Source organism: Bos taurus, chromosome 8, assembly GCF_002263795.3.
Source record: "Bos taurus isolate L1 Dominette 01449 registration number 42190680 breed Hereford chromosome 8, ARS-UCD2.0, whole genome shotgun sequence".
NCBI lineage: Eukaryota > Metazoa > Chordata > Mammalia > Artiodactyla > Bovidae > Bos > Bos taurus.
This window is the reverse complement of record NC_037335.1, coordinates 85,435,205-85,454,876: the sequence shown is the minus strand read 5'-3', so window position 1 is coordinate 85,454,876 and position 19,672 is coordinate 85,435,205. Positions and strand designations below refer to the sequence as shown.

General features: G+C 41.3%; 1 long non-coding RNA gene and 3 other non-coding genes across 4 annotated transcripts in view; 1 reads left to right on the top strand and 3 right to left on the bottom strand.

Annotated features, from left to right (window-relative positions):
* Positions 1 to 1,833: 1,833 nt before the first annotated feature.
* MIRLET7D (microRNA let-7d) lies at positions 1,834 to 1,920 on the bottom strand. The gene has a single exon (NR_031369.1). It is a non-coding gene; the product is annotated as a microRNA let-7d (primary transcript).
* A 2,120-nt stretch (positions 1,921 to 4,040) lies between these two features.
* Positions 4,041 to 4,127, bottom strand: MIRLET7F-1 (microRNA let-7f-1). Its single transcript, NR_030957.1, has one exon. It is a non-coding gene; the product is annotated as a microRNA let-7f-1 (primary transcript).
* A 273-nt stretch (positions 4,128 to 4,400) lies between these two features.
* On the bottom strand, positions 4,401 to 4,480 carry MIRLET7A-1 (microRNA let-7a-1). The gene has a single exon (NR_030971.1). It is a non-coding gene; the product is annotated as a microRNA let-7a-1 (primary transcript).
* Positions 4,481 to 10,259: 5,779 nt separating this feature from the next.
* The window catches only part of LOC104969435 (uncharacterized), a 76,763-nt gene continuing 67,350 nt past the window's right edge, over positions 10,260 to 19,672 (top strand). Inside the window, exon 1 of the long non-coding RNA XR_009495651.1 lies at positions 10,260 to 14,768. This is a non-coding gene — a long non-coding RNA (uncharacterized lncRNA). The remainder of the gene's footprint in view (positions 14,769 to 19,672) is intronic.

The following is a 19,672-nucleotide window of genomic DNA, read 5'->3' as shown; positions in this document are numbered from 1 at the left end:
GTATCAGTGGTATCCTATCTGACTTCACCTTACTTCTCTATTCTTGCTGCTGCACATGGCAATCTCATTTTTTAATGCTGAGTAATATTCCATTGTTTGCATATACACACCTTAAATCAATTGTTGATGGCTGTCCTTGCTATTGTAAACAGTGCTGCTTTGAACACTAGGGGGCTTGTACCTTTTTCAATTAGTTTTTCCTCCCCCAGATACATGTCCAAGAGTGGGACTGCTGGATCCATAACGTAGCTGTTTTTAGTTTAAGAACCTCCATACTGTTCTCCATAGAGGATGAAGCAATTAACATCACCACCAACAATGTAGGTTTCCCTTTTCTCCATAACTTGTCTACCATCTATTATTTGTAGACTTTGCTTATAGCCATTTTGACTTAAGTGAGGGGATATCCAATTGTGGTTTTGAATTTCTCCATGTTAAACACTTTCCATGTGCTTTTTCAACCATCAAACTTTTCTGAAGGCACTACATCCAATCCCCAGGAGCCCCTTTCCAGCTCACCTCCCACCAAGATCCCAACCACAGGAGGCAAAATAGGAAGCACAAGAAAGAACAATCTGGAAAATCAAGTTCGATGGGATGGGGGAAAAATGAAGGTTGGCTGGTGTGGCCCAAAGATTTTAACAATAAGATGGTTAAAGTTCATTTAGAATACCTTTATAAGCAAAATTAGGGAAATTCTGAAAAATTAAAATCAATTTACAGAGGAAATTAAAGCCCCAGTTGGTCAGAGGTGTGGAACATGCTTACACCTCCTGACCTTGCTTCCACTGGATCATTCTCTGAACTGGAAACAGGATGGGAAACTTCACTGACCCGATAGTCTTTTAAACATATTACTGTTCAAATCATTTGAAAAAATTTTAAGCTGCTCCCCAGTATGGTTAAGTGTTTGAAGTAGGCTGGAGAAATGAAGAGGGATAATGAACAAGGTAGTGTCTACTTTAGAAGACTCACTAGAATGAGAATTATTTCAAGAAAGTACAATGTCCTAAGCAGATGTAATTACTACAAAGACAAAACCATTTCCAAAAATGAAAGAGTAGGGTACGGCTGGAGTTAGCTTCACTAATACACATCTGTGAATAGTAGAATCAGCAAATTACTGCAAAGAAAAAAATTAAGTACTTTAACAGACCTTAAATCTAAATACAGAATAAAAAATTGCATCTAAATCTGAAAGGATGGTTAAGAATGATTTAAAAGCACCAAGTTTTAGAAGTATTATTTTTATTAGAAAGATATTTAATAAAATATGTATATATCTTATAACCTTTCATTTTTGTCGACCTTCCAGTCCTTGCACATATTAGAGAGAGATTCAATCACAGGATTATATACCAGAATGGGTGCTCAGTGCAATGATGGATTCCCACACTATGCAATACCACCCCTAAGAAGTGCTCCAAATTTGAAGTCCAGAAAACAAAAAAAAAACTAGCAATGCATAAATACAGTATAGGAAAAAGCAGAGTATTTCAAAAGTTTCATTAAATGCCTTCTGGATAAAGAGTTACAAAGGGGGCTACAGCTGGCAGTGTCATGAGCAGAAAAGGGAAAATGACCAAAAACAAAACTATGCTTTCCCAAACTTTTGAGCAACCCCAAAGTGAGATTACATGAGAAACTATACTTCAGAAGTCTTAAATTCTCAGCAGTTGATGTTCATATAATGCTGCTGTTTATAAATCACTAAACCAAGCACTGCTTCTTTGGTATGCCAGCAATGTTTTCATTCATGAGAAACTCTCCAGAAAAAAGTGTTTACACCAAAGCAAGGTACCAAGGAAACCGGTTACCGTGGTATAATAAGGCCCTAAGAAAGGCAGCAGGTCGTATAGTTACCTCCTTGTGGGCAAAATCCCTGCCCGAAAACTATGCAACCTACTACCTCTTCCTAGGAACCCATTTTTTTCTTGCTGGTCTTCTACTTAGTAGATGGACTTCAAATTAACCTGTTAAATTAGGCCATATTTGGGGGGGGGGGGTTATTTAAAATTAAAACCAGTTAGAATTCACTCACTGATAGCTTTTACAAAGGCACTGGCCAGAATTCCCTGGCAGTCCAGTAGTTAGGACTCCATGCTTTCACTGTCGAGGGTCCAGGTTCAATCACTGGTGGGGAAACTAAAATCCCTCAGGCTATACAGCTAAAAAACAAAAAGCTGGCACCACAGACTTTTCAAAACATTTAACAAAGTACTAAAATATAATTTCATAAACTCTCCATCTCTTTTGATAAACTAGAAAATCAGATGACAGTATGTCTAAACCCTCTTCACCACTGTCAAGTGAAGCTAACTTACAGTCTGTCCCCTTTAGATGCTGTCTCCTAGTTACAACCAGTCACTTCTAGGCCCAGGTTATCTGGGGTTTTGACCCTTGACGTAGAGTAACTAGAAGCAAATTCTGATCATGGTTTTTGTCACCATCAAAAACAAGCTTTCAGAGATTGTCTCACTGTACCATAAGGTACTTTTAAATGTTTTAAAAAACATAGTACTCAACCATTTGATTCAATTGCTAGGCTTGACCAAAAAGGGTATGAAATGTATCCCTGAGTAATAATAAAAGATATAAATTCATTTTTCACCAGACCTTAGGTATTACTTAAATTTCCAATCACAAACTTGTGATGATATCCATTCTGGAGGCACATGTACTGGAAACCCACAAGAACAACTTGCCAAAAATTTCTTGAACATTCCCACTTTTCTTTGGCACACCAAAAGGTAATGACTATAAAAGGCCCCCTACCCAACAGGTCTATGTCTAGTTTGAAGACCAATTCTGGAACCATGCAGGTTTCCATCTATATGTATGCCAGGGATGAACTAAAAAAACATGAATCTAACCCAGGGTAAATCACCTGGTTTGGACCCATCCAGGAGAGAATTTGATATTTTCTCTCATGCAAAGTTGCTGCAGCTTACAGCACTGTATAATGATTGCCTAAGATACTAAGATTCATGACAGATGGAAATATTTGAGAAGAGGTAACCTCTCTCTCACCTACACTTTGCCTCTTTCTCTTCTCCCAAAATAAAACAAATGGCAAGCACTTAAAACAGGGAGCATTAGCTGATTATAAGGGCCCAAGGTAGCATTTCCTTGGAGAAGGAAATGGCAACCCACTCCAGTACTCTTGCCTGGAAAATTCCACGGACAGAGAAGCCTGGTAGGCTACAGTCCATGGGATCATAAAGAGCTGGAGACGACTGAGCAACTTCACTCACTTTCAAGGTAGCATATGACTTGGCCATTGGAAAAAAGCTGAAACATGGACTTTTTTAGGAAAGTCCTAAAGTTCCACGATTAGAAAAAAGCTAATCAAGGGTGTTAAAATTCAAACATCCCTTTCAAGCATTATCCTCACATTTTCTTTAAAACAACTATAGACTTTCTAAACTGACAAGCTTCAGAGGACCTCCCTTTGTGAATGAAGGCTCATTTCAGGTTTTGGGGACCAGGGCAAAGCTGACATCTTAAGGACTTAAAAAGGGAACGAGAGCTGAACCCAAGAAACCATTTCTCCTTTTCTAGGCTACAGAGTGAAGGTGTCCAAATCATCACTGCAACAGTAGTTACAACAATGCCTAAGGTCACATAAACACCCAATTGGGGACTGAATCATAATCAACCTGATTTCAATTTAGCTTAGACAGTACTTTTCCAGTTTGTATTTACCTTTCCCACCTAGGATCTCACCTTGGACATCTGTACCAGGGGCAGTTAACCTATTCACAATTACAAAAATGCATGGTGCCCTATTAAGATTTCTTGAAAGTTATATACTTTCTCCACTCTTTGATATTTTTGCTCAATTTCAAATTTCTAAAATATACCATATGTGAAAAATGTAAATGCTAGATCACTGTGTCTATTGTAGGTACACCATACTTGAACAGAGAATGTTGTTATCAAGGACTTAAGTAAACTGTTAAGTACAAAGCAATGTCAAAATTAATTCTTCCAAGTTTTAACATCATCTAGACAAAAACAAAATGCAGCAAGTCTACTCCTCAGGGAAGGCAATAGATTGTATAGTTATCTCCTGAACAGGGTAAAATCACTACCCCACAACTATACAATCTACTACCTCACTCTGATAGAGCAATCTTTTCTTCTGAAATGAAGACTGCAACTCTTTATGGTGCATTATCAACATCAATCAAAATAAAATATACACTTATTCCAACATGCAGAAATGAGAAGCAAAAAGTATCCCAATCCCCAATCAGTCTAGTCTCTAAAATAAGCAGCAACCTGAACACTATTAAGAAATGCTGCACTACAGCATTTTTACACAAGTCAATCTTAAATGCTGCACAATTAGTTATCAACTGTGTGAGGTTGTTTGGATGCAGATTTTTCTATCACCTTAGGAAAGACAGTAGATTGTATAGTTATCTCCCAGTGGTGGGTGTGACCCTAAAACTATACAACCTACTACCTCATCCCACAGTGAAGAGAATGTCCAGGGAGAATGCTGAAACTGGACCAGAGCTGGGCATCACAGGAAAGCTCTCTCCTAGGTAATCCTGGTTCTCCTGTGTGATTAAAGGAGAAAAAAAAAAGTATTAGACTACTTTCATTCACTGAATGTGAACTAAGTTGAACTGAAACAAACCTTCCAAAAATCAGCAATTTAAACTGTAGCAATATTCATGATCTAAACAGTGCTTTTATTCCTTATATTTAGTATTATTCTAAATTCTTAGCTATCTGAATCCATGTATTTATAAGATTTAGAAATCATGATTTTATTGCATCTTACTTTATTTATCAACTTTAATTTTCTTAAGTTATCAGAACACTTATCCTTCCCTTGAGAAACCCAAAAACTCCATTACAAAGGAGGAACAGAAGATCCTCTAAAACACAAAAGTTCTGTACAGTATGCATAATCCATGATTAAAGGAACGGCAAAAAATATACAGAGATTCTAATTTTTAAATTAACGTACTCATGTATTCCATGCCGGCAAAGAAAGGCACTGTGAAGATCAAAGTGTGGAATCAAGCTATTTAACATTTTGGTACAATACTCTCCGAACTAAGCAATATGATCAGCTTAGTTTTATAATCTAGATCTTACAAAGCTAAATCATATTAAACATCAGTCTTCAATTTACTTATTTCATACTTAACAGACAGCTACCACAAAGATTTCTTGATTTGTTAAGGAATGCACCAAATTTAATGTCAAGGAAAATTACTGAGTGGTGACTTACTAACAACCAAAACCTATAATCAAAACCATTTTTATGACATACAGCTCCATGTTATTAGAATTGAAAGTTCAGAAGTAACCCCTATACATTGGGTCAACCAATTTTCAACAAGAGTGCCACAACAATTCAATGGAGAAAGAATAATTTTCAGCAAACAGTGCTGGGACAACTGAATACCCACACGCAAAGAGAATAAATCTGGGTCCCCACCATATTTAAGTAACTTAAAATAAGTAACTTATTTTAAAGAAGGGTAAAGAATAGCCATTTCTCCAAAGATATGATCAATAAGCAAAAAATGGCCAAAAAGTACATAGAGAGACACTCAACATCATTTATTACTCATTAGGGAAACCTGAATCATAATGGGACAGCACTTTCAGATCCATTAGGATGGCCATAATCAAAAGAGAACAGAAACAAAGGAAGCATTATTGAGGATATAGAGAAATTATATTCCCAACTACGGTTGGAATGTAAAATGGGTCAGGTGCTTTGGAAAGTTTAGCAGTTCATCAGAAAGTTAATTCCACTCATAGTTATATTCCTAAGAAAATTAGACACAAAACTTGTATATGAAATGTTCACAGCATTTGGAGTCAACAAAAGTCAAGGTTCAAACCCTGGCCCAACCTACTCACTGCCACTGAAGCCATGTGCAAGTAACTTAAGCTTTTCTAAGGTCTCTGTAACATCAATTGGACTAAATCATCTGTAATGGTAAGGGAAAAAGATTTACCACACCCTCGATATACATATGGCCCAACATTAAGCCCCTTCATGTGTGCCATCTTATGTAAGTCATATCATCTCTGTTTTACATAGGTGGAAACTGGTGCCAAGAAGTTTAATAACCTGTTCCAAATTATTGAGATCTCCAAACTTATCATATCTGAGCCTATTTCAATTCTACAAGGCCAGATGATGATTCAGGCATGAACATGCAAAAAACCGCCCCTAAAAAGTCAGGGCTTTACAAGCCACTAGATGGTGATTGCAGCCATGAAATTAAAAGATGCTTACTCCTTGGAAGGAAAGTTATGACCAATCTAGATAGCATATTCAAAAGCAGAGATATTACTTTGCCAACAAAGGTCCATCTAGTCAAAGCTATGGATTTTCCAGTGGTCATGTATGGATGTGAGAGTTGGACTGTGAAGAAAGCTGAGCGCCAAAGTACTAATGCTTTTGAACTGTGGTGCTGGAGAATACTCTTGCGGGTCCCTTGGACTGCAAGGAGATCTAACCAGTCCATCCTAAAGGAGATCAGTCCTGGGTGTTCATTGGAAGGACTGATGCTGAAGCTGAAACTCCAATACTTTGGCCACCTCATGCAAAGAGCTGACTCAATGGAAAAGACCCTGATGCTGGGAGGGATTGGGGGCAGGAGGAGAAGGGAATGACAGGGAATGAGATGGCTGGATGGTATCAACGACTCGATGCATATGAGTTTGGGTGGACTCGATGCATATGAGTTTGGGTGAACTCCGGGAGTTGCTGATAGACAAGGAGGCCTGGCATGCTGCGAATTCATGGGGTCGTAGAGTCGGACACGACTGAGCGACTGAACTAAACTGAACTGATCTTTCTCCAGAACCAGCAAGTGTTGTATTAAGTCGCCTAGTCATGTCTCACTCTTTGCAACCCCATGGACTGTAGCCCGCCAGGCTCCTCTGTCCATGGGATTCTCCAGGCAAGAATACTGCAGTGGGTTGCCATTTTCTCCCCCTAAGGATCTTCCCAACCCAAGGAATGAATCCAAATACTGGTCCATGACAGAACAGTCAGACAGACTGGTCCAGACAGAACAGTTTACATCTCCCACTCCATTCCATTTTTGGCAGAATATAACAAGTAATGGGCTTGAAAATTTGAGTACATATCTACTGTTTTCTTAACTTTTAATAAAGTTTTCAAAATCCAATACATGAATTTTGAATATATATTTTTAAAATTAAAAATTCATTATTAACTTCAGTGGGGGTTAAAAAAAAAACCCTGCATCAAGTTCTTCGACTCTTCAGCAGATCTCAGGTGCCAACTTCCCATTTTCAGATGGCAGGTCTATTCTAAAAGAGCCAGTTTATACCTTAAAATCTATGTCCAAATACATGTACATTCACACACAAGGACTTACATAAAGACAACTTTCTGAAGCATCATTTCACATCTATCATGTGGAAAATTAATGAACAAATTCATCTTCTCATTTTAGGTCTACTATGAAGGGTAATAATGCAATATACAATGCCATATCTTAAATATAAGTATCAGTAAGTGAGAATACTGAACCAGCATAGTCCTTACTTTTAAAATGACAGCCAACAGTAAAACCAGCTGATACCTCTACCACAACCCTCAAGCCCAGCCCAGTTTTCTCATCTAAAACGTCTGAATCTTCATCAAACATAGGAATCTAAGATTAAATAAACACTGAATCTAAAAATGTATTCATTTTTCAACTTTGGCAAGTGTGGCCTGCTTATTTCATACTATTTAAGTTGGGAGTTTATGGGTGAGCAGCACAGCGAACAGGTATCTACTATGTAGCATCACCATTCATAATTCACAAGAAAAATATTTTGTATTTTTAAACAGTACTCACACATACACCAGAGAAGGCAATGGCACCCCACTCCAGTACTTTTGCCTAGAAAATCCCATGGACAGAGGAGCCTGGTAGGCTGCAATCTATGGGGTCGCTAGAGTAGGACACGGCTGAGCGACTTCACTTTCACTTTTCACTTTTATGCGTTGGAGAAGGAAATGGCAACCCACTCCAGTGTTCTTGCCTGGAGAATCCCAGGGACGGGGAAGCCTGGTGGGCTGCCATCTGTGGGTTCACACAGTCGGACACGACTGAAGTGACTTAACAGCACACATACACGTCTATACATATGTAACACTAAATACTAGTATTACGGTTGCTTTAGTCACCAAGTCATCTCTGACTCTGTGCTGTGCTCATTTGTGTCAACTCTTTCCAACACTTCGGACTCCTCTGTCCATGGGATTTTTCCGGCAAGAATACTGGAATGGGTTGCCATTTTCTCCTTCCCAACCCAAGGACTGAACCCATGTCTGCTGCACTGTCAGGTAGATTCTTTACCACTGAGCCACCAGGGAAGCCAAATACTAAACTAATATAGTAAGATACTAATATTCAATACTGTTCACAAATGAACACTAACTCCTACTCTTTTATTTTATACATTATTATACACATATATTGACTTTATGATCCACTGATGGTTTTCAATCTTCAGTTTTTCAGATTAACTCTGATTACAGCAAATTTTGGAAACTAAAATCTAATAGCAAAGAGGAAGCAATGTTTAGTTAAGCAAGCTTTCAGAATACAATCCATAAACTAGAATTTATGGATTTTAAGAACCCATGGGAATGTTCACTAAGAAATAAGGTTAAATAAAACTCAACATACACACTGATCACAACTATACAATCTTTGGCTGGAGAAAGAAGTTATGTAGCTGACTAACGTGTTTTCATTCCTTAAGATTTTCCCTCTAAAGCGTATTTCAGAATCAGAGATCCAGTTTGAATCCCGGTTTCTCATTTACCTTGTCTTCAGACACATCAAGTGATAATCTCTCAGCTTTTGTTATTTCAACTCATAAAAATCAGACAAATCTTACAGGGATGTTAAGAGGAATTAGAAATAAAATACAAAAACCACAAAGTATACCAAGTGCAGAGTGGATGCTCAATAACTTTCAGCTACAACCATCAGTATTAGACAATTCTAAAACATTCTTAGACAAGACTATCAGCTAAAACTATCCGAATGTGACCTTTTACATATTTTCTTTTTTAACAGTAACACAATTTTACATGCATTTTCTATCCTGTTCACTTACTACCTCAGTCTGGAGCTTGAACTCCTCCCCTCCCCATTAAATACCCTAGTGACCAAAAGTCTCAACTCAACTTGCACAAAATGTTTCTGTGCAACATGGCAGTACAGGAAAGGAGTTTATAGGTCAGGCAACTACGTGGCAGCTGTGTTCTTTTTCAAGTTAAATAACCTCCTTGAGGTTTAGTTCTCATCTCCAGTTGGAACCTAACATCCACACCTCACAGGATTGTTCTGAAGATTAGGAACACACACAGATCATCTCAGTGATCCATCTTAATGACATCTTAGCTGACATACTCAACAAATGGTAACCATTTTTCTTAATAAATTAAACCTATTTGAGAAACTAAAAAAACTAAGACTCCACCTGCAACACAGGAGACGCAAGTACAATCCCTGGGTTGGGAAGATCCCCTAGAGGAGAAAATGGCAACCCATGCCAATATTCTTGCCTGAAAAATACCATGGACAGAGGAGCCTAGTGGGCTACAGTCCAAAGGATCACAAAGAGTTCGACACAATTGAACACAGCGCACAGCAAGACAGTTATTTTACCTTCTTGGGTATACTTGTGACAGTCAAAAATACTTATCTTCAGTTAAATCATGCATCAATTAAAAATGTCCTGTGAAAAGGCAATCTACTTATTTATGTTTATCTATATTTATATAAAAGTTTCTAACACTTTTAATATTCACTTATATCTTGGTAAACGATAATGTATGACATCATATAGTTTAATATACTTGTATAGTCAACTTTGGCCAGAGTTCTTAACTTGCATCCATAACCAGCTTCAGTAACCACCAGAAATTGTATATACAATTTCTCTGCAAGTTTCCATAGCTTTTGCCACATCTGCAAAAAAGTCTATAACCAAAAGAATGTTAACTGCCATGGCATTAAAAACACATTTGAATATATATTCTAAAGGCTACATATTAATTAAAATATATCAATACCACCTTTGCATTTATCAATTTTCCTACTTAGTCCAAACACAGGCATACCCCATCTTTTCTACATACTTAATATCTATTAACACTTTGATATTCTGAGCTAAAATGTTGTTTTCTCCAGCAATCTAATATTCTCACCTTTTATATTTACATACTCCTATAAACAAAGTAGCTCATTAAAGTTCTACTTTTTACATATTTCCATCTCCATTTACATGCCATCTTACAGGTGACTAAACATTTTTTTTTTTTTTGGTCAAACTTTTATACAAATACAACGAAGCATTTCCTTTAGTCTCATCACCAAGTTTCACTTGATGATAAACACAAATCAAAATTAGAACACTGGTTACTTAATACAATTTCCTTCAAACACTCAGTTGAATATTAATAAAATTATCTGATGATGATGGCTGAATATTTAAACATAAATACATATACAAATTCTCCAATTGTATTTTGATTCCTTTGACAGAATATAGGCATTATTTTTAGCCATGGATTGCCCCATCAAGGTTAAGTTGACAAGTGAAATTGACAAGATTAAGTTTTTGGCTATAACTAAGTTTTACTAACAAAATTAACCCACTTTTAATCTAAGATCTTAATTTCTTTTTTGAGAGGGGCTGAATTTTTTTAAATGGAGGTATAATTGACATATACCATTGTATTAGTTCCAGGTGTACAATGTAATTTGTTATTGTATAACTGTGAAATGATCACCACAGTAATCTAGCTACATCCACTAAATTTGTTATCCTACCAAATACTGCACTAAGCCTGAGACTCATGTTGAGACTCATGTTAAGTTTTAAAAGCTAAGTACTAGGTCATGTTTTCCAAAAGGACCATTTCCTTTCATTCACTTAGACACACAACATAAGGCATTCTAGATTAGATGAAACTATCTAAATTCTGAAATTTAAAAAAATGTCAGTTCAATTCCCAATATTCCTCTGAAGATTCTGCAATGCAAATTGTTAATCTAGGGCCAACATCCCTGCTGTTAAGTACATTCTAAGCTACCTCCCTATATTCTGCTACACACCCTATAATGCACACAAAAATTTCGGGTAAAGCAGAGTACTCCACTTGGGTGACTTGTTCTGCTTAGTGGTCCTTATATATACACAATTATTTCTCAATCCTATCATATTCGACCTTCCTATCCTTAATTATACTGATATGTACCCAGGTTGAAAAGTCACCGTTTAATTCACACAATCCCCAAAGTCAAGAAAAGGTGGCTTCTTGTCATTAAATCCAGATTCCCCAGTTTACTATAACCAACCGTATCCTTAGTCTACAATGTACAAGAAAAATATTCTATAACTGACTAAAAAACTGGGGAGAAGGGAAGAAACGGCCAAGTGAACAAGTAGTTTAACTTCATAATGAATACTGGCACAAAGCAGAAAAAGCAGATTAAAGGAACATCATCATTAATATCTGCTATTTTAAAACAAATCATTCAAAATCTCCTAAAACATTCCTAGAGAAGCAAAAGTGATACTTAATGAAAGCATAGTTGTCATCTGCCTCAGAGTCCTTAAATCTTATACCCAGAAAGAGCCTAAGAAATCAACTGATGAAACTGCCTCACATTTGAGATGAGGCCACAGACAGAGGGGACATTTTCAGCTGATAATCTGAAACACACTTAGCCAGAGAAAGCCAATTTCTGAAGAGCAGCTAAGCAATCCACTATCCATTTGGTGTGGTAGTCAGTAGCCACATGTCACTCGAGCACCAGAAATGTGACTAGCTCCAAATGAGATGTGCTGTTACCGTAAAAGACACTCTGGATTTCAAAGACTTAATATAAAGCAAAATAAAAAAGCCAGTAGCTCTCTTTTTATCCTAAGTGACTGTGCAATGTTTAGTACACCCACAGTCAAAGATCATACAGTGATCAAGCCTTCTTTATTTCACCCGAGGTCACATTAGGGCAATGTTGACAACTCATTGCTGGGGATCCAAATTCTCATCCTGTGCTGTGCTAAGTGGCTTCAGTTGTGTCTGATTCTCTGCGATCCAATGGAGCCCACCAGCCTCCTCAGTCCGTGGGTTCTCCAGGCAAGCATACTGGAGTGGCTTGCCATGCCCTCCTCCAGGGGATGTTTCAGACCCAAGGATCGAACCCACGTCTCTTATTGTCTCCTGCACTGGCAGGCAGATTCTTTACCACTAGCGCCACCTGGGCATGTACATGGAAAAATCATTCATCAGTTAATATTCTGGGGTGAAGAGCTTTTACTGTCTAAATAAAAGCTTCTCCAGATTTAAAAACATTAAGTGATTAAAATGCATGCTGGCCACTGATTGCTAGCTCCTGAAAACAAAAGTGAAAGGAACATGTTCCACCAAGTATAAATAATCAGGGCCACTTTTAATACTCGTTAAAGACCAGTGATATAAATGGGGGGGGGGGGGGGGGGGGGGACACACGCATTGGAAGAAATGTTCTCCAAACTTTTTTGATACTCATCTTCAGAGAAGTATTTTTGAAGGAATAAACATTATACAACAGAATCATCAGTTTCATATAACAAACTATTGATACTATTTTCTGTTTTTAAAAAATTCTGACCACCCACTGACTTGATTTCATAACCCAGTAAGTCAGGACCTACAGTTTGAAGAACTTGATTTAGGATTCATTTTCATCAATTTCCACTACAAAGCTATTAACTGTTCAAAGAAAAAGCACACAAATATCTATAGTGTGTTGTACTCTAAACCAAGAAATTCTAGTTAATGCTAACCACTCCACTCTCAAAGTTCACAAGTTTCACAATACTACCTAACTGGGTATAGTAAATCAAACACCCTCAAAAAACCACCGAAGTAACTTACAAAACGTTACTTAACTACATATATTTTCTGAATATTCTATAAACGAATCAGACTGCCATACAGCAGAAAAACTTGGACAAAGGACAATTATTATACTTTCTGAACAACGTTTCAATTTAAAATTTAACGTTTTAAACAAGTGCGTGATTTTCTGGCCATCAGAAATGAATGAGGACTGCTAAATGAGGTTTTTACTCTAGCAACTGCGTGCCAAGAAAATAATCATCAGTAAAGTTACAAATAAAAAAAACTCATCCAGTCTTCTGATTTACTTAAAGAATTCAACATTCACTATCCCCGATGCCTTTTCCCATTTGCCAGCCCTCTCAAAATCGAGAAGTCTATTTTAAAAAGCTTTAGAGTTGACCTCTGACACAGAGGCAGGGGGGCCAGGCCGTACTGTAAAAGTTGGCAAGACTGAAGGCCATCGCTAGCCAAGGACATAAAGGTTACGCATTCCTCACACCGGAATCCTCCAGGAACGTGCATCAGCCAACCTGCTTCCAGGGTGTGCAGCCCCCAAGTCAGGGATGGGGCCGCTGGTTGGGGCCCAGGTCGCCATGCATGAGCCCGTCCCCCCGGGATCCCACTTCCTCCCGCCCGCCCTCTCCACTGCCAAGGACGGCCGCAGGGGTGGACCGGCTGCACAGCTGCTCCAGGACCGGAGGCTGAGTTAGGCCGGCGGATTAGCAGCAGCGAGGTAGCCCAGAGCCTGCCCGCCCGCTTGTCCCGGCCCTCCCCCGCACTTCCTACCTTCCCTCTGGCATCCCAGCCCCCAAGGCCAAGGTCTCCCCTGCCCACAAACCTGATAGCGGAAGTGACGTCAGGGGACCTGGCGCTGTCCACAGCCAGTCACGCCATAGCGGGAGGGAACGCTGGCCAATGGGCAAGGCGCGGAGGCGGGACTTCCCCCGCCCAAGTTTGATTGAAGTTGGGGGAGGGGCGGGGTGAAGAATGTGAAGAATGACCCCTCCCCCCGTCCGTGAGGCGCTGGGCGGGAAGCGGAGGGGGTTGGGACCGACCACGCCACGCGGCGCCCATCCCCCACCCGCGCCACCACCTACTGCGGCCTCTGCTCTCAACCCGCCCGCCCAGCTCGCTCCAGCCCTTCAGGCCTCCACCAACCGGTTCGCAACACTCCCGTTTTCCCACCGCCGCCGGGGGGGGTCCGAGAGATGGAAAATGGCGGCCCCGCGCTCGCCGTCCCGCCTCTGTACCCACCTCAGGCTTGCGGAGGAGGCCGCCGCCTGCCGCTGCCCTCCGCGGGGACAGCCCAGCCCTCGCGCCCGCCGCCCGCCGCCACCAGAGAGCTGCACACGAGGACCCGGATGGAGGAGGCGCGGGCGGGCGGGCCGCAGCAGCCAGAGGGAAGGCAGCGCGGGCGCCGGGAGGCTGAGGCAGGGGCGGGCTCGAGAGCAGCGCACGAACTCATTGGCGGGACCTTTTGACTGATGTGTGTGTCGCCCTTTTGCCTCAGCCGAGTTGGGCTGGCCGGACCCCACTGGAGACGGCATCCGGACCCGCCCCGTACTGGGCGGCCTTCGGAGGAGGGGCGGGCGGGACCCGCCCGGGACCCGCCCACTTTGCCGCTCCCCGTTTCTTATTGGACGGCTGGGAGAGTGGTGGCGCAGAATCCTGCCTCTGCTTGTGAAGGACCGGCGCCGTCACGTGGCCTTCGAAATCGCGCCGGGCTGCGGTGCGCCGCGCTCTGGCTTTAGGACAGTGTACCGCAAGCCTCACAAAGGACTGTCCCGCTCGCCGTCACCCACTCCGCGCCTCCCCTCGAGGACTTAGACCGACCCGCTTTGCCTCAGTTTACCCGCAAGTAGGTGAAGCAGTCTTGTCCGCCGTTTGCCCCAGGTTTTGAAGATTCTTGTTTTTTCAAAGTAATCCATAATTTTCCTAACTTAATAATAGCTTAAAACATGGTTCGTCCATGCCGATTATAACTTTCCAAACTCCGGAAAGCACTGGTTGAGTACCCTTTCAGATCTCTTTATGGCTGGGAGTCCACCACCTGCACCTCACTGTTTCTCTTAACTCACTGCTACTTTGTGCACAAGATACTAAAAAAAGACAAAACGCATTCTCATGGATAACAGAACTGTTTTTAACAGCACTAAAAATTTACCTGGTGCGTCTACATTTATGATCTCAGATGGCACTATGCTAGTATTCGTCTTAGTGCATGCAAAAAATGCCAAAGGGGTTACTTAGTTAATTTTGTGGGCTGAAATGAACAAGAGATGAGGAGACAAAACTTGAACTTGGACCTGAAAGATGAGCATGATTTAGGACTTACAGAAAGAAGATGTATTCAGAAAGAAGAGCATAGGCCCACTGGGCTGGCTGGAGTTACGCTGTAGAGAGATGGAGTCCTCATCCTTGTCTGTCCCCAGTACCTATCACAGTAGGAGTGTGGCAGTCTGGGAGTGTAAAAAATTCTGTCGAATGGAACCAGTATCAATGATGTAGGCTGAGGTGGGAGGAAAATGCAGAAAGGAAACAGGTCAGGATGTTGTTCAGTTTTGAGATGAGAGGTGATGGGATTCAGCTACACAACAGCGACCCCACAGCACTATGAACTTTAGTGACGTTTTCTTCACATGTTCACCTACAAGTGGTTAATAAGGTTGAAAAAGTATATATGAATTATATTATGCTCTACTTTCCAATCCGTGCTTCATTTTCTACCGTTGAAGGCCAACCAAACAATGCTGAAGTCTATAAAGAAAAAGATTAATAGATTTGTCCATATGAGTGAAAACACACACACACACACAAAAACCTTTAAAGTTAAAAGACAAATGACAAATTGGAAAAACAATTTTGTATAATACATAGCAAACAAACATTAATTAGAATGTCTAGTGGTCAGGAGCAGGGACCTGAAACCAGGCTGCTAACTTTGAACCCTGATTCTACTTCTTCCCAACTAGACAGCTATGGACTTACCAAACCACTTATTCTCTCTGTCTCGCGTTCTCATCTGTAAAATGGAGATGACAACATCAGTTACCTTATAGTATTGTAAGGATTAAATGAGTAAACTTTACACGTGCTTAGAACAATGCTAGATAATAAAAGCATTATATAAGTGTTTGTTAATGTTAATCCTTAATATATAAAGTGGATTTTTTTCAAATCAGTAGTTAAAAGTGAATGACCCATTAAAATATAAACAAAAGATAAACTGTCAGTTCAACTGTCAATCTTATTAGCTATCAAATAAATACAAATCAAGTTGTCTCCCAGGTCATCATAGGTCATCTCTTAAACATTCCATGAATAAATATGATGGTGATGTAAACCTAAATTTATCAGTATAGGAAGACTATGAGACTTACATTGTTATGAGAGAAATAGGTATATGACATGACCTTATAAATTTTAAACAGTTACCTCTGGGATTACTTGCAAACTTTATTGTCTTTACACCCTTCTTGGCAGTAAGTATGAATTGCTCTCATAATCAGGAAAAAGTATAAAAGTTATCCAGAAACATTTATTTGTTCCCCCATAACCCTTGTCTCCTTTGTCTGTATTAAACAGAAACCAGGTTCTTAGGTGACAACAGAACTAGAGTGCCCTAAGATGTAACCATGGGGTCGCTAAGAGTCGGACACGACTGCGCGACTTCACTTTCACTTTTCACTTTCATGCATTGGAGAAGGAAATGGCAACCCACTCCAGTGTTCTTGCCTGGAGAATCACAGGGACAGGTGAGCTGCCGTCTCTGGGGTCGCACAGAGTCGAACACGACTGAATCGACTTAGCAGCAGCAGCAAGATGTAACCATCTGACTAAGTGCTGGCTTGAGATGTGAACAAAGTTTCTGGCTTCTGCCCTCCAAAGGAGGGACTTGCTCTTTCTCTCCGCTTTTCTGATTTCCAGCTGCCTAAATAGAATGGAATATGGTGGAGAACCTCATGAAGCAAATCCCAGCCCCCTTCTGATGTCATACTGTGCTCTCCACTTAAGCTTGAATTTGAAAGAGATGTGACTTATTTAAGCCCCTAAAGTTTGGAGAAACTTTCATAGGAAGCCAGCCTGACCAGCTGGGCAAGCTCATGCAGTGTGCTGTCATTGTGTGTGTGGATTCTTAGGAGATAGAGAGGGCATATTGTGGGAAGAACATGAAGTTTTTGGAATAGAGCAAACTTGGATGAAAGGCCCAGCTCCTGTGTCCCAGGGGCACCCTTGGACGGAGACTGTGTGTTCAATTAAATCATAGTAGGGTATGATTTGGAACTGCTGAGTGATGAACAGAAGCTGGTTGTCTTCACAGTCATTGTGAGAAAGGGTGGCAAGAGCTGCATTTGAATCCTTGCTTGGGACCACTCCAGTATTCTTGGGCTTCCTCTACAGCTCAGCTGGTAAAGAATCTGCCTGCAATTCGGGAGACCTGGGTTTGATCCCTGGGTTGGGAAGGTCCCCTGGAGAAGGAAAAGGTTACCCACTCCAGTATTCTGGCTTGGAGAATTTCATGGACAGTCCATGGAGTTGCAAAGAGTTGGACATGACTGAGTGACTTTCACTTTCACACCAAGGGGGATGACCTTGTTGGCAATGCAGATCCGCCTGTCATAAGTCTTAGGTTCAAATTAGAGCTTGTTCCCATACTTCACCCTATCCCCAGCCTGGCCTCAAGCTCCCTTTCTACTCCCAATGCTTGTGGGAGTCCAGCACCTGCCGCTGCTCAGGCCTCCTGGAATGGTCATCTTTATCCTCACCTAGCCAGTCATGGTCATCCAGATCTTTTCTGACCACCCAGTCTATCTCCTACCATCACTCTTTCACCATTCTATTTTATAACACGTTCGGCATGTTAGCCCACTTTGAGCCCATCTTGCTTGTGTTCTTGTTCTCCCCACAAGAGAGCAAAAACCTTGTCTGAATATTCACAGCTGTGTCCCCATGTTCTAGAACAGGACCCTGTACACAAAGTAGATGCTTTATTATCTCTTAGAGTGTAGAATTACAAGCAAAGACTAGGGCAGTTCATAGTGGAGGCTGAGCTCAAAGGATAGAAATTTTACCAGCAGGAGTCCAGGAAGTGAGAGCCTTAACCAGTAGACCATATGAAAAGCAGAGGGAGCAGCAGCCAGATGGGCCAGGAAAAGGAAGAGGTTTGGAGTCCTCAGAAGACCCACAGACTTCCATGGCTGGAATTCCTGGAGTAGCCAACCCCAAATGACCAGAGGCCTTGCCATCTCAGATCCCACTTCTTGTCCACAAAAGTTGCTGTGGAGGCAACCTCAGGACAGAGTCTTCCCTCCACCTTTGTGTGTGTGTGTGTATGTGTGTGTTAGTGGCTCAGTCATATCTGACTCTTTATGACCCCATGGACTGTAGCCCACCAGGCTTCTCTGTCCATGGACTTCTCCAGGCAAGAATACTGGAGTGGGTAGCCATTCCCTTCTCCAGGGGATCTTCCTGACCCAGAGATCAAACCTGGGTCTCCCACATTGCAGGCAGATTCTTTACCATCTGAGCCACCAGGAAAGCCCCCACCTTTGTTTACCTGCGACTAAAACTACTGAAGTAAAGAAAACACATTCCAGGGAACACCCTCTGACCCTGCCCTCCATCACCACCCCTCTCCAGGTGAGACTGGTGCTCTTTGTGCAGCTGCTTCCTCTGGCCCCTCACTCAGCATGCTGGGTCCAGATACTCAATTTGCCTTTTGGTCTCCCTGCTTTTTACAGCAGATTCCCTTATCTTTAATTTTGCCCTTAATCTTGGGGCCCTGCCTCAGTGGGCCCAGGTTTTAGCTTGGAGCCTGGGGGACATGACCTTTTAAACTGTGGTGTTGGAGAAGACTCTTGAGAGTCCCTTGGACCTCAAGGAGAACAAACCAACCAATCCTAAAGGAAATCAGTCCTGAATGTTCATTGGAAGGACTGGTGCTGAAGCCGAAGCTCCAATACTTTGGCCACCTGATGCTAAGAACTGACTCATTGGAAAAGACCCTTGTGCTGGGAAAGATTGAAGGCAGGAGGAGAAGGGGATGACAGAGGATGAGATGGTTGAATGGCATCCCCAACTCAATGGACATGAGTTTGAGTAAGCTCCAGGTGTTGGTGATGGACAGGGAAGCCTGGCGTGCTGCAGTCCATGGGATCACAAAGATTCAGACATGACTGAGCCACTGAACTGAATGGGGGACATGTTGATTTGGAGATTGATGTCTGGTCAGTGCCTCTGGCGATCTCACCCACTCTAAGTGCTGATGGCTCCAAAGGTCTCCTGTTTTCCTATGTAAGTGCCAGAATTTCTGTCTAAGAGTCACAGTGGAAGAAGAGAGGCCCCAGGTTTGGCCTACACCCCCAGTATCCCTAGGGTGAAGTGGGCCATTATTATATTGTTGTTATAGTGTTCACTTTAGCCAGAGGTTGCAAACTGGTGATGTCCTGGAAGTCACATCTAGTTCGCAGAAGTGCTTTGTGATGCCCCTGCAATGTTTTAAATCTATTTTTAATTAGCTGACAGCTTTCAAAATAATCGAGATATTTAATGCTAAAAAGTCTAGATTTCTTGCTCTTCTCAAAAAAACTAGAATCTCTGGCTACACTCAGCCAGCATTTCAACAGGACAATAGTTTCTTTATGCACAAAATGGGCTCTGCTATTTGTCACAGGCCCCACCCTTCCCTCCACCTCCAGCCTGCTTTGTTTTGTTACAAGCCTGGCTCCCGTGGTCATCTGAATCTGCGTCCTTGCTGCCTCC